General features: G+C 33.0%; 1 long non-coding RNA gene across 1 annotated transcript; it reads right to left on the bottom strand.

Annotated features, from left to right (window-relative positions):
- Positions 1-2,409: 2,409 nt before the first annotated feature.
- LOC103844772 lies at positions 2,410-9,942 on the bottom strand. Its single transcript, XR_004452897.1, has 4 exons — positions 7,010-9,942; positions 6,855-6,929; positions 6,540-6,745; positions 2,410-6,376 (listed from the first exon to the last, which is right to left on the bottom strand). It is a non-coding gene; the product is annotated as an uncharacterized LOC103844772 (long non-coding RNA).
- Between the last annotated feature and the right edge of the window lie 114 nt (positions 9,943-10,056).

Genomic DNA, 10,056 nt, shown 5'->3' with positions numbered 1-10,056 from the left:
TGTATTTAGACAGTGAAACTGTCAAATATAGTTGTACCCCACTAGAAATAATATGTATGAGTTGTACCTATCTGATATTACATATAATGGAATAATTGATTTTGTTAAAATGCATTCAATGTATGTTTTTCTAAAACATATTGGACATGTAACAAACCTTTAAAATATAAGTAAGAACATGAATACTTATGTGATGGTGTAATAATTGTCAAAAATATATTTATTAAAATATAAAATAGTTAGAAGAGACCATTTTAAACACCTACCAATTTGGCCACCGAATCATTAATTTGGTTAAAATTCATTCGGTGTATGTTTTTAAAAAATATACTGGACAAACAAGTAAACAAACCTATAAAGTATAAGGGGAACACTAATTGCCAAACAAAAAATAAAATAAAATAGTTATAAACACACACCCATTTGGTCATTGTTTTCTTTGTATGAAAAATCAAATGGAATTTTAAAATTTCTATAAAGAAGAAATTGAACCAGTAGTACTAGTATTACATGTATGGTATATAATATGAACTTGTACTAGTTAAACCAGTATTACATGTCTAGTATATGAGTTATATGTTTAATTATATGAGTTGTACCAGTTGTACCATCTTCTATAACCCACTACTTTAGCAATTTCATGATTTAACTTATATCAACATCATATTAAACTCTTAAAAACATTCATTACACTAACATTAATTTAAAACGTGATGCACATTTAAAATATTAGTTGTACCACATAATAAATACAGTTACCTCAGTGGTACCACTTATTTATGTTTATATGCATGTGCTCGGTTATAATGAAATCATCAATTTCGTAAAAAATACATTTCATGTATGTTTTCCAAAAATTATGTGGACAAACAAGTTAACAACCTTAAGAGTATAAGGTAAATGATACAAATTTATGTGATGGTGTAAGAATAAAAAAACAAACAAAACAAAAAATCATGAAAAATAATAAGAAACATATCTTAGCACTTACCAATTTGGCCATTTGATTATTTTTCATATAGAATACCTAATGGAATATATATAAATTTTCAGAAACTGAATAATTATACCAGTTATACCAGTATCACTTTTCTGGTAAATAAAACATAACTGTATCAGTTATACAAGTATAATATGTATGGTTTGATATATAGTTTGACCCGTTGTTTATATGTTTATCTTAACGAGTTCTATCAATCTATGTCTAACATATTTTAGAATCATCAAATTTGTAAAAAAATATGATGTATGTTTTCCAAAATAATGTGGCTAGCCAAATAAGAGAAACCTTAAAATTATAAGATATATTATGTAAACTTATAAGGTGGTGTAATAATTGTAAAAAACCATTATGAAACCTTAATAAAATTAGGACTTATAGAACTTTAAATAAATTAATGAAAACTGTAGTGACTGGTTTTTTCTTTTCTAATTCATGGTTGAGTTTATTCAATTTTTTTGATCCAAACTAGTTTGGTTTTATTTAATTACAATAAATTAGAAACCTCTTCTTTTCTTTTGTCAAACCGTGCAACATTTTTATATATATAATGTAAACATCTCCCTCACTACGCTAACCTAGCCGCACCACTTTTGTCAAGGGTGATTAGATGATTTTGTTGTTGTACTTCTCTTCCTTCCTCTCTTTCCGTTTGATCTCATTCTTCTTTTCTTTCGTTCCTCCTTTCTTTTTACATAATTTTAATACGTTAGTGCATGGAGGAAGAGACGACTCGGAGATGCTGCATCTTATCACCACAGTCACCGTTCTTCACTACCGGAGAGCCAGACCATCAAACCGGACTGGAGTCTTGCCATCAGAAGCCAGCATTGATATTAACTGTACATGTTACATTATATCCTATAATAATATCCGTTGTATTAGGTTACACGGCGAACTTCTGTTTTTTGTTGTTGTGTTCTCTTGTTCAATTAACACTCTGTTTCTGCACTCTCTCTGTTTTTTGTATTTATATTTCAACTTACAAAAACTTACTCTCTCTGTTTACTCTCACACATTTCTTTTCTGGTAGAGATAAAATAGATCACTTTATTTTTCATGTAAGAAAGTAACAATGTAGACATCTAACCCTAACGAGTTCTCTCTTTTCTCTTCAAAAGTGTTTATGTCTTTAAATTACAACAAAGGCAAGAGAATAAACCAAAGCTCATGTTTTCTTTTTCTAAAACAAACTAAAGCTTGTGTTAAGACAAACAGCACAAGTAATGAGAAAAATAGAGTAAAGAGAACAAAACAGAGAGGGAACTAATATTTGATGTTTTAGAAAAAAATAACTTAGTTTCAAATTAGATGACGTCTTTAATTTTCATTGTAAAAATATACTAATTTTTCTTTTGCTATATAACTATTCATATTATGCATTTTATTTAGTTATTGGTTGATTTGTGGTTAGGTGAATACGTATTGATATTTTTATTTTGATTTTTTTTTTAAATTTATTTTTATTAATTTATATGTGTGACTTTAAAATTTCAATTATATCTAGTTAAATGAAAAGGCTTGGAAAATCATAATTTGAAGTGCTAAATCATTATCCTTCTGTTTCATTTTAATTATTATTTTAGACTTGGTACACAGATTAAGAAAATATTTAATTTTATATATTTATTAAATATAAATATCATTCTTAATATACATAACAAAATTTCAACCGATAGAAAATATATTAGAATACAAGTTGCACAGGAACAAAAAATTTACAGAAGAAGAAGAAGAAGAAGAAGAAGAAGAAGAAGAAGAAGAAGAAGAAGAAGAAGAAGAAGAAGAAGAAGAAGAAGAAGAAGAAGAAGAAGAAGAAGAAGAAGAAGAAGAAGAAGAAGAAGAAGAAGAAGAAGAAATCGTAAATTTGTTTTCATTAAACATAATCCAAAAAATGGCAATACGTGTGTTACTACTTACTCGAGTTCCGAAGGTTAAGAACTAGGGAAAAAGACCGCTAGACTACACATTCCCAAATCGAACAGAATCCCATTTTCAGCATAAGTCGTTCCATAAAAGACCATTCTACCCTATTATAAGCTTTACTCATATCCGTCTTAATAGCCATAGATTTCTCCTTACATGCATTATTATTTCTTAATCCATGAAACATCTCCTGAGCAATGAGAATATTATCCGAAATTAATCTTCCCGAAACAAAAGCAGATTGCATCTCTGAAATCAGGTTTGGAAGTAATCCTTTCAATCGCTGGCACATTTCCTTTGAAATAATTTTGTAGGCTACATTACATAGACTAATTGGCCGCAACTCCGTCATCCGATTTGGCCGAACAGTCTTAGGAATTAGACAAATATTCGTCAAATTAAGTCTATCATCAAAATTCTCAGGGCGTAAAAAATCATTTACCATATTAACCACATCAAGTTTAATTACCGACCAAGACTGTTGATAAAATATAGCAGTCATACAGTCTGGACCCGGCGCCTTTTCAGGATAAATCATAAATAGTGTCACTCTCACTTCCTCCTCCATTGCCAAAGCCGTTAATTTCCGGTTTTGATCCATAGTTACCAACTCCGGTACCTCCTCTAAAAAACCATCAAAGTCAGACGGCGAGGTAGAATGAAACAAATCCATGCAGTATTTGACCCCCTCCTCATTGTACAACCCGCTTATTATATTCTGAATCTGTCGTTGCTTAGTTAAAGCGTGATAAAATTTAGTGTTCCTATCTTCATATATATGCCATGTATTTCTACTCTTTTCCTCCCAATAAAGTTCCTCATCTGTATAGGCCTCTTTCAATTTACGGGAAACCTCCACCACTTCTTCATGCGACTTTGTCATATCATTCTGGACATCCTCAAGTCTTTCTGTAAAGTACTTATTTCTTCCTTCCCATATGGTGGTTTATCCTTCTGCCATGCCGATATCTCATGACGACAGTTATGAATTTTATCAACTATTCCTCCCCTCTGTCCACCTCTATTCAACGCCCAACCTTGCTCTATATATTCCATCAAACCATCTTTTCCAATCCATCTCCTATCAAACCGAAACTGCCGACAAAATTTAAGAACTTTATCATCGATGGTTACCACAATTGGTTTATGATCTGACCATACCATCCCCAGATATTCTACAAAGGAGCATGGGAACAAGTTATGCCACTCATTATTCCCCAGTGCTCGATCAAGACGGCATCTAACCACATGCCCCGCTCTTCGTCCCCTCCAGGAGAGAGTATTGCCTAGACTCGGAAACTCCATCAAACCACAATTTTGAATCATGTTATTAAACGAAATAAAATAATCCGCATGACGAAGAGGTCCCCCTACTTTTTCATGGTTCCCCGTAATTTTATTTAAATCCATAATAATAAACCATGGTTCATCCGTGATAATACCCATCCTTGTAAGCCTCTTCCAAACCTGATCTCTAAGACCTTGATTTGGTTCTCCATACACAAATGACAAAAAGATACGCTTGCCTTTATATTCTGTCGCCACATCTATAATTCTATTACTCGAAGAAATGATGTTGACCTTTAAAGTTGAATCATAGTAAAGAGCTAAACCTCCATTCTTCCTTGAGGATCAACTGTGTGAAGATGGGAATAACCAAAATGAAATTGAAAAGACTGGACAAAATCAAATTATTGCTTTGTTTCAGAGAGAAAAATAAAATTTGGTTTATGTTTAGACCAAATTTCCCTCAAATAACTAATGGTTCAATGACTACCAAGACCTTGGCAATTCCAACTCAAGATTTTCATTTATCCACATTTGAAAAAACAAGAATCTGTCTACTATACCAAAGAAGACAAAACCAATAAAATTCATTTATATACCCAAATCTCATCGTTTCCTTTTTTATCCACAATGACATCGAATCTCATAACACGATTCCAAATACACCATAAAAGACAATTCCATAAACCATTCGTACCAATTACCAAACAAATGCTCCATGAAAAACACAATCTCCATACACTAACGCCACAATAATAACACCAACACCCATAACGCAACCATCCACCTATCAAACGTAAACAAAACTCCCATAATGAAAGGCTAGGTATTAGTACACATATCAATACCATTACAAGGAACGTGGCTTCCACCTAGAGTTGTCAAACGGGTTGACCCGCGTCCATATGGACAGACCCGCAGCGGTTCAGTCAGTTCATCAGCCCGTGCGGGTTGGCCCGTGGCGGGTTGCGGCCAGAAATGTCTTGTCCAAGCCCGTCCAGCTTAGTTTACTTTTTTTGCGGGTCGACCCGCGGGTTACCTACAAAAGAAAACGTATTATGACCTTTGTTCAATGTCTAATAATACTAATACTAATAGGGTCTCTGTTTTGACCTTTGCTCATATCTATCTTGGTTAATTTATAATTGTGCTTTTGTGTTTCCTACGTGAGGTAGGAAAAATTCAAACTCAGAAAAAAACTACACATATTCTCACGTGGACTCAGTCCACCTAACGCACATGCTTATTTCAGAAGACAAAGTCTAAATTTTGTCAACTCGTAAGAAAGAAGCGCACCTGTTTATTCTCCTTATAACATTTGATTTGCAGGTTAAAAAACATGTTAGTTCTCTAAACATAAATCCAATAAATCAACGTAAAGAACATGAAAGCAACAAACTGTAGTAGTTCAAAAGCAACACCAAATAAATTCCAGTGAACAAACTTAAAATTTTAAATGGAAATATGAAAACCAACAAGCTAAACTGAAACACTAATAAAACGATTCTCCTCAAGCGTCATCTTCTTCATCGATAATGGATTCAAAGGATGGTAATGTCTCATCATCAACATATTCTTCATCTTCCTCTACATATTTGAACCAAAATGAGTTAGCTAACTATAATGAAGACCAAGAAGCATTTAGACTTCAGGAAACGTGGTTAGTGGTTACGTAACTATTAGGTTAAAAAAAAGGCGGCAGACATTTAGGTTTTTAGTTAATTAATGAATTAATGATTCATTAATTTATTAATCATTAGACATTAGTAAATACTAATCAGTCCAACCTCTAGTTACGACAGAACTACAGAAGCTTTCAAGTTTCAAGAGAATCAAGACTAGAAGTATTGAATTCATATTTATAATAGCTAGACATCGTATATAAATTATTACAAAAACTTTACATTCAGAAAAAATTCTTACTAAGAACCAAGCCAAAGCAAACTTATTCTAACATGATCACCAAAATCTATACAAGCCAATAACTAAGAATCATCACTGTGAGTAAAATCAAAGTTGTAACCTGGTACGTGAGGTAGAAGTATGGATGGTTGACCTTAAAGAAATGCTCAACAAGCTCACTGACAAGAAGGGCATCACCTATATCCATTTCATTTTTCTAAATAAAACAACCAGATCGTCTCCAGTCTCGGTCAATAAGAGCTGCAGAACCCAAAAAAAAAAGAAAATAAATAAAAGATCTCTAACTCAATAGAAGAAAACAAAGATAATCTTTCACTTTGCAACAGTTTAACTAGCTCCAACCATAACCATAATCAAAATCTTGAACTATTGAACAAAGTTTCAAGAAAGAAAGTGTATGTACCCGAGTAAGTTCTGAAACTGGAGCTACAGTTTTTCTTTTCAATGAATTGCCAACACTCTGTAATCTCATGAAGATGCACAGACTCTATGCAAGAAAATTCTAGACTTTATGAGACATCTCAACTCATAAACCTCACCATCACATTCTCTTCAAAGCTTCTTAATGCCTTCCTGACTATCCTCTGTGTCATATTCAGAGTAGCAGCTCTTGCACCACAAACACCCACAGTTAAGGCAAGAGTAACCATCGCAGGTTATCAAAGTGTTTTGAATAAGAATTGCCCAAATATGAATCGCTTGTATCAGAACTTATTACCTTGATATTGTATTCAGTAACAGAACAACAATAGCAGAATAAAGCTCATCCGGTGGTATTTGTTGAGCAAAAAGTCTGAAAAATAAAAGAAAAAAAATTAATGATCAAGGAAAAATAACTCAAACTTAAGGAATTATTGTCTAAGAAAGATGAACCTGCTATGAGCGAGCGTTGAAGAAGACATAGTCTCCATCGAAGGCTTGACAATTTAAAGCTTGTGAGGGAAGAATAAGGCAGAGGAAACACTAACTCTCTAATCTCTGCAGGAGACGGACGTAATCTCCATCGAAGGCTTGCAATCACTGATCTTATCGAATCTCTTGCATGCAATAGCTCAAACATGAAATCTGTTGAAGGCGATCAAAGTTGGAATCGGTTTGATGCATCTAGTAAGAGAAGACGAAGAACTGACCCATTAATTTGCGGACAACCCGCGAACCCGCTAACCCGTGACGGGTTATGACCCGGCCACCCGCAAACCCGCTTGGGTTAGACCCGCTAAACCCGCAAATTCCTGGACATCAAACGACTTGTCCAAGCCCGCCCCGTGATGGGTTTACATGGGCCGAACCCGCGGGTCACGGGTTGGGCTGACATCTCTACTTCCACCAAACCCCATCTCCGCACTTGAAATAGATAAACAACCAAACAGCTACAGGCAGAATATTTATATCCAAACAAACATATAGTAAAAAGACAGTAGTTATCTAACCAAAGATAGCAACTATCTCTTGCCTCAGTCCACTTGATCCAAGTTATACCACTGCACTGCAGCTCACAATGACTCGCCGACAACCAATCCAAACCAACACACCGAGAACAAACCAACCATAGTGACCACAAGCCCATAAATATCCTGCATAGATCCTTGTGATCACAACTTTGTACCAAACTCCATCCACTCAGACTGAACCAAAAGGATCCCGCATGAAAAAAACCATAATTCGATCATCTTATTCATAACATGGAAACAATCAGAGACCCTACATTTAAGGTCAAACAAAGGCCCTAACTGATAGCAAATCAGCTTCAACCAAGAAACAAAACGAACAAAAACCAACTTAAAACCCCTGGATTTTATAAAGTAATCCGACATTATTTAAAGCTAAAATAAAGAGCTAGAGCGCTAACACCACTCCAAAAGAACTCAAGGCTTACTTCCAGCCTTCTTACCCTCTCTATTACCTTTCTCTCCGTTCTTCACTGGCGCCTTTGACATCTTGCTCTTTCGGGAAGAGAGGAGGTTCTGAACAAGACGCTTCTTGGTAGCTCCACCGAAAGCCCCTGTCTTTAAACCTTTTTTCTTTGTCGCTTTTGCACCAGGTTCTTCCATAGCACCAGGGTTGTTCGCAATGATCTCAGTGTCGCTTTGCTCAGTCAACCCTGTAACAGGAAGCATTTCCTCTGCCTCCACCATAAACTCCGGTAACTCACCTTCCTCCCAATCCTCATCAAGAAGCTCAGAGTCTGAGAGAAGCACACCTTCCACCATTAAATTAGCATCGTACTTATTACTAGGCTTAATTTCCGATTTATTAATTTTGGGCTATGCTTAAATCAAACAGTACTTATTACTAGGGATGTCAAAAAAAGCTACCTCGCTCAACTCAACTCAATTCTTACGGAGCTCGGATCTTTCAAGAGCTAGTTCGCTCAGCTCATTTATTATATGAGATTTCATGTGTAAACTCGCACTCAGATCATCTAGATCATGAGTTAGATGAACTAACTCGCGATCTAACTTAAAATAAAAAAATAGAAAGTAATTATAAAATAAAATATAGAATAACATAATTTCATAATATAATTAAAATTTAAATGTTAAAAATCCAAACATTAATATTAAATACTGAATAAAAACAAAACCTAATAGTTAATTAAATAAAAGCTACTTTATTGATCCAAAAATCTATTTCACATAAGAGGCTTGAAATGATTCATCTTCAAAGTCTTCATCTATTCAAATCATAAAAATATATATTCCGCGTGAAAGTCTTAGAAATATTTTGTTTTACATTTTAATTCTAAAGATATAGGATATAAAGATTGATATCAATATTCTTATACATTTTTTTATTTATATTTAAAACTTTTTGGTTTTACATTTTAATTTTAAAAGATAACTATGATTAATATAGAAACTATCCATAAGAAAAATATAAGTCATCTATACACACACACACATATATAATGTATAAAAATGACAAAGCTCATGAGTTAGTTCATGTTCATTAAAGATCGTTCATATAACTCATGATCAATTTAAATTCGATCATTAAGTTCACTTACTAAATGAACTATAAAAAGAAAGATCATGCTCATGAAAAATCGAGTTGAGCTGAACCAGCTCAAAATCATAAGCTTTAACTCATTTTGACACCCCTACTAATTACAGCTAGCGCAATTCTGAACATTACTTCATAATAGAATTTAAAATTTTATATTTGTATATGTATTACGATAAATTATCTTCCCTTAGTTCAGTGTGATAATTCGTTTCAAAACATCCAAACATGAAATAGAAAATATTTAGTCAAAAACAAAAATCATGTAATAGACTAAAGATGTTTTCTTTTTCTTTTTGGCCAACAAACTAAAGATCTTTCTTTTACGCCTATATGCATTCTACGCTGTTTAAATTTAAAAGCTGATTGATTAAGTCGTAAAAATAAGATTTGTTTACGTGATTTTGTCTACGGAAAGTTGTAAACTTTTTTTCTTGTCAACAAGTTGTAAACTTTATTATCCTAATTGGTTGGTAAACCGATAATTATATGGATATTTGCTGACAAGAAAAGAAAGATCAAAGCTAGTATAAAACTTTCTGTCTCATAAATCCGTAATTAATAAACCCTCTCTAAACCTAGGAGACACTTATGTCTTATCAGTGTTATTAATTATACCTCATGTTATCATCAATACACGACCAGAAAACATTCTCTTCGAGATTTGAGAGATTCATATCATTAAATGCACTTCTGAAATACACTCAACTAGATCCGCGCCTTGCGCGGGATGAACATTATATATAAAAATTATTTTATGTATTAAATATTTTTACATATTATGAAATAATAAATATATATTTGAATAATTAAAAGTCAGTAACTATTAAATATATAATTAAATTAGTGTGAACATATAAATCAATTTTATTAATCCAATTTTTTTTTAATATTTGATAGGATATGTAATTAAATTT

Source organism: Brassica rapa, chromosome A10 (genome assembly GCF_000309985.2).
Source record: "Brassica rapa cultivar Chiifu-401-42 chromosome A10, CAAS_Brap_v3.01, whole genome shotgun sequence".
NCBI lineage: Eukaryota > Viridiplantae > Streptophyta > Magnoliopsida > Brassicales > Brassicaceae > Brassica > Brassica rapa.
Note: the sequence above shows the minus strand (reverse complement) of the source record. Positions and strands in the feature narration are given on the sequence as shown.